Genomic DNA, 6,036 nt, shown 5'->3' on the forward strand with positions numbered 1-6,036 from the left:
TAGTATTTTCCAGAGTAGCAAAAGAGGACATTATTTTGAAAATATGTTTTTTTATTTTTTATTTTTTAAGTTCATGTTCAAAGGGGGACATCTGCCAACTACATGAGAAATTGCAAAAACAAAGAGAAATATGACGAGAGTCAACTTCTAATATCTGGATCATGCTTTGTACCGGCTACACGCTAGCACCAACATTTTCTTTTTCCACAAACTTATTTCAACCATTAGTCAACTACTATTAGGACTCTAGGAGACAAGATCCGTTGATCCAATCTAGCCATAACTTCACTGAAAATATAATGATAAATAATACTACTAAGATCGAAGCTACCAAGAAATCTTGACAATCCGTTAAGGAAGCTACAAAGGAAAGGAAGTTTCAACTTTCAATATTAATTCACTCTATTTGCTGCTTAACTTTCTCAGAATATATTTGACCGAATATTTAATCTTTTACTCTAATATAAGATCAACTTAATTAATTTAAGTTCCATGCACTGTCAGCATAAAAATAACCTATATAATCAGATTACTTATAAGTATTTATAGGTAACCAAAAAAAAATTATAGGTAAATCTATACAGTAATATCCATTAATTAATTAGTAACCTTACAAAATGTATCCCGTTGTCCCAATTTATGTTGTAGAATTTCGAGAATAAAACGAGGTTTTGTTTGATCATGATTTTTCATGTCTTCTTAATATTTTGAATTGTCAATTATTGTATATTATAATAGTACATTTTTACATAGTTTTCAAATATGTAAAAGAAAAAAACTTAAAGATCTCATATAGGAATTCACGATCAAAATTAGAAAATTTGACTTTCCAAATTTAAACATGGCACACAAATTGCTGACAGAGGGAGTAACTAATACTCCTATATATGTTATAGTAACAGATTGCTATATCTGCACAAATAATAGTATAAAATATCTTTACAACAGTTTATATATACCTAAATGCTTGATTAATTAAGAAGAACAGCATGAAAGCCAACTTATATTATATTTTTCATTTAAAATTACCTTAATACTTTCTAAGTTCCTTCACCATTCTTGAATTCATTCATTTTTTAACGAAACAAAAGTTCATAGAATTGCCGACCCCTTCTCGAGATCCATGCATGCATTAATTACTTCCTCATTTCGTCAACTCTCGTCTTTCCATAAAGCTCAATCTCTCATTATATATACTACTACTTGTACATACGAAGAACTTAAGTCTTAAATCTTTAGGAGAAATTTTTAGAAAAAAGTTTAAGAAGAGATGGCAAATATTAGGGGTTTAAGTTTAGCCATTTTGTTGGTTAGTGTTGTTTTAGCTTCTGGTCTTCTACATGGAGCCTTTGCACAGACAGGGAATGGTGGCGTCTCGAAGGTAGGGGCGGATTCAGGATTTATATTTTATAAGTTCAATATTTATGATTTTTAGTATTGAAGTCGTTATATTTTTTAAGATACAGACAGGGTACGGCGATTTTGTTAGCCCCTTGCAGGCAGCTTTAGTTCACTGCAATGCCGCTGTTGAGAATCAAAATTGCTGTAAAGCACTCAGTACCGCTATACACAACGAACGATACTGTTGGGCTTCTTTGTTTGGACAAATTTTCATTGCTGATCTCTTCAAGTGTGGTGTTATTCCAAAGTGCTAGAGTAAGTTTATGCTCTCTTTGTTTGATTATATATAGCGGTATTTCGTTAAATATGAAGTTTAAGAAGAAGAAAAAGACATTTTTCGCACATATCAAAAGTACTCTTAAGAATTTGTAATCTTAAATATGTCATGATACATTTTTGTCGCTATAAAGATATGTCGGGTGGAGCCAGAATTCTGGATAAATTATTTATATATCTATTAAGTGGATTTATTAATTCATATCAAGTGTGGTGTTATTCTAAAGTGTTGAATAAGTTAATAACACTATATGTATGTACTCTCTCTATTTCATTTTATATAGTGGTATTTTACTAAACATGAAATTTAATTTGGGGAAAGCAAAGATTTTTCGCACATATTAAAAGTAATTTATAGTCTTAAACATGTCATGACATTTTGTCATTATTAAAAAATGTCATTAAGAGTAAAGTGAGTGTTCAAAGATAAAAAATTTCTGATATACAAAATTGTTGAAACATGCTAAAAATGAACGATTGTCGTATAAAATGAAACAGACTGAGTAATTTTTTTCCATCGCAAAGTCTTCATGCGTAATAGTTAGGTCTCCCGTTTCATTGTTTGTATACTCTAATTTTGTACTTGCGAGTAAAGCTCAGTTATTTAAGGCAAAAGCAATTAATACCAATCAATTATATGTACACTACCTGTAAGGCTCTAAATTAGTTAGAGTTGACTATATAAATCTTCTATTAGAGGTGAATCTAGCACGTTATATATGGTTCACGTGATCAATTCAAAACATTTTTTCAGATCATGTATATGTATTAAGAAATTCATTGAATATCTAAGTATTTGATTGTGAACCAATTATTATTGTATATTAACTATAACTCGATATAAGATCTCATAAACGTCAAATGATAAATCTGTCTTTATGTTTTATTGCCGTTTAATCACCATTTTAGTTCAGATATTCCAATACTAATTGTTGTCTTGAGGCAGATTAAAGGTTTTCAAAAGTTAGAGATTCTCTCTTATCTTTCAACAAACATACAAGTTTCTAAACTAGAATCTGAAAGAAGACATATAACAAGTACTATATCAGGCCGAATATTAGTGTGATAACAACTACCAATTCTTAATTTCAACGTGTAGGTATACATCACCTTTAATTTACAGATAATTTGCTTCTATATTATGTTTTATTCTTAATTTAAACCGCATTACGTACTTCTGATTTCTGAGATACCATAGATTCTTTTCGATAATAATTCTTTTCCATGTTATTTTTGGTTTATGTTGTCACATTTTATCACATTTAATAGTTATATTGTCTGATCTTCAACCAACCTTCTCTATTACATCATCATTAAGTCTAGATAATTTTTTATTGTTACAATGAATGTTGTTATTGGGAATATATAATATAATATAACATGAGAAGTCGGTCAAAAAAGTTTAGCCATTGTAATAAAATATTATTATATAGGAAGGTTCTTATAGAGAAGTTTGACTGTACATAGATCTTCCTAGGACATTGATCAAAATTATCTCAAATGATCATCTCTTGTTCTACCTTTGTGCAGGTACTTGATAGACAGAGCATCAACTTCAAACGAGAGTTATGTTTTGATCTCTGATTTTCTACTATGTCTTGAGATTTGAGAGGGGCGAAAAAAAAAAAAAGAAGAAGAAGAAGAATGAAAAGTTGGGACTTATAGTTCCTTATATTACCTAAATATGAAGTACTTAAGTTTCTCTGTCCATGTAACTTGATAATGAATAAATGTGAGTTCGATACCAATTACGTGGAGTAATATGTCTCAAATTATCTTGTTTGGATTATTTTTCCATCAGCCTGTCTAATGGTTATTACTCTTTAAAAAATTATTCCCATGCTATATATAAGTGATTACCATAATGTATATATCACTCGGTTCAAGACGCTTATGATGGCAATTTGATAGTTCTCTATACACATGAAGGTACAAACGAGGCAGGCACACGACCATAACCTTAAACATGACCATTATATTCACACTACTTTGTTTTTTCTGTTTAAATCCATTCACCCAGTCTATGCTGGCCTGACTTGATGTTTGGGGCCCGGCGGGGGAGTGGGGGCGGGGGGGGGGTGTTAGGCATTATTCCCTTCCTCATATATAAATAAAACAAGTTACATAAAGGGGGACATAAAACAAGAGGCGAATTTATGTATCAAATTGGTTCACGTGAACACATGGGTCACTCGACTAAACTCGATATATTATGTGTACAATTCTGAAAATACATTTAATATTAACTGAAGGAACAGATGGTCAAACCAGGCTAAGTGGAGCACTGGTTAGGCGCTGTGTTTATTTCCTCAAAGTCTCGGGATCGAACCCGAGCTCCTGCACGTTTTATGCTTTTATTTTCTAAAGCACCCTTTTAACTTTCCTTTTTATATTATCCTAATTCTTTTACTTCTATAATTCTAATTATCCAAAAGTAAAAGGCGTGTTTCCTTTAAAAAAAAAAATTAAAAATGAACCAAAGGCAAAAGATTTTTTTTTTAAAAAACCCATAGCTAATGGTGAACCTATCCTCTTAAAATTCTGGATTCGCCTCTGTATAAAATCAAACACATCTAAAAGAAAATGAACAAAAGAAATTATTACAAACGCTAAGTCTAAGGATTGCTTGTGAAAAACACTGCGCAAAAATAAGATTTCAGTGCCATCAATAGGGATAGCATTAGCTTTAAGATCTCAACAATTAAGGAGGATCAAAGTGCCATCCGGAATGCATTTTTGCTTTGATCCTGAAGGCAGGAATTGCATTATATCAATTCTTATTGCTCCTCTGATTTCTATTGGTAGATCTCTTTCATTGAGGAAGATAACTAGTCTGTGAGTGAGTTTGCATGTTTAGAAAGAAGGTCAGTTACCTCATTGCCTTCTCTAAAACAGCGTCGGACAGTGATATTGTGATTCTGAACTTTGTGTTGTCTAGTAGCAAGGTCTCTTTGGCATCTCCATGAAATATTACATGATCTGCCAAGAATCATATTAACCACCAGAAGTGAGTCAAGCTCTAGGATCAAATTTGTGAAATTGTTATCCCAGCACAACTCAATCCCTTGTAAGGCTGATTGGACCTTAGAATAGCTGTTAGTTGAGAAATGTACTGGAGATGCAAATGGCACCAACGTATACGACCATTTATCTTTTCCTAACAATAGCTCGTGCCCCAACTTTTCTTTGATTGGCCATGAAGCTCCCATCTGTGGGGAGCTTCCAAGTATAATCTCTAGGCTTATTCCAGTTGATCATTGGTAGAATATAAGAGTCCACCAACAGGGTAGAACCAGGTTCTCTATCTGTTTCCTCGAGTAAAACAGAAAGTAAATAACACAAGATATTTACGTGGAAAACTCCTTGCTCAAGTGATTAAAAACCACGACCTACCGGAGTAGGATTTCCCAAACTTCACTATAAATGAGCAACTTCATATTACAATCTACTGTAACCTAGGAATTAAGAGTATACGAGTCCACCAACAGGGTAGAACCAGGTTCTCTATCTGTTTCCTTGAGTAAAACAGAAAGTAAATAACACAAGATATTTACGTGGAAAACTCCTTGCTCAAGTGATTAAAAACCACGACCTACCGGAGTAGGATTTCCCAAACTTCACTATAAATGAGCAACTTCATATTACAATCTACTGTAACCTAGGAATTAAACTCTTAATCCCTTCCCCCTTACAACAACTCTATTGTAAGACCTTCACAATAACTTTATTGCAAAGAACACACCTAGACTAACTCTAGCCTAGTAAACAACTGAAAAGGTTGACAATTTGTCCTACTATGACACTACCATGACACTCCTTGAAAGGAGTGTAGGAATACAAATAAAGAACAAAATACAAAGAATCAATAAACCTAAGGACTTAAGACATCTTCAATGATTGAGGTCTGATCCTTGTGTTTATCAAAGCTTTGTTCTTGAGAGCACCTGGAGAGCAGTGGCGGCTATCACTGGGCATAAATGATTTTTCGAATTGCAAAGTGTTAGGGTTACAGTTGTAACATGTTGTTTATAGGGGGGAGCATGTGAGATGATATGAAAAAGACATTTCATGTAGTTTTGGCCTCTAGCAAACTGCAAGCCCCTTTTGCTTCCGGTCGATGCGTGCGGCGGCTTTACGAGTTGGAGAGTTAACCCTACAATGACTAGGGGACCTGATTGTATCTGGTCCCTATCTGGTTTTTTAAGTGTGTTTTGAAAATCATCAAAACACGAAATAGCATAACTTATCAATTTCCCTCTTTTTGATGATGACAAACCCATAATTGATATTCCCCCTCTGAGAACCAGATTCCTACTTGTTCCCCCTGAGAATCAGACCTATCTTTCAACACAACAACAT

The 6,036-nt window shown here is 33.1% G+C and overlaps 1 long non-coding RNA gene across 2 annotated transcripts; it reads left to right on the plus strand.

The window, feature by feature from the left end:
• Positions 1 to 1,225: 1,225 nt before the first annotated feature.
• On the plus strand, positions 1,226 to 3,425 carry LOC132035119 (uncharacterized). Of its 2 annotated transcripts, none has more exons than XR_009409169.1 (3): positions 1,226 to 1,381; positions 1,461 to 1,656; positions 3,208 to 3,425. It is a non-coding gene; the product is annotated as an uncharacterized LOC132035119 (long non-coding RNA). The 2 variants fall into 2 exon arrangements; XR_009409168.1 differs by having other exon boundaries at positions 1,467 to 1,656.
• The last annotated feature ends 2,611 nt before the right edge of the window (positions 3,426 to 6,036 follow it).

This window comes from Lycium ferocissimum, chromosome 10, assembly GCF_029784015.1.
Source record: "Lycium ferocissimum isolate CSIRO_LF1 chromosome 10, AGI_CSIRO_Lferr_CH_V1, whole genome shotgun sequence".
Taxonomy (NCBI): Eukaryota; Viridiplantae; Streptophyta; class Magnoliopsida; order Solanales; family Solanaceae; genus Lycium; species Lycium ferocissimum.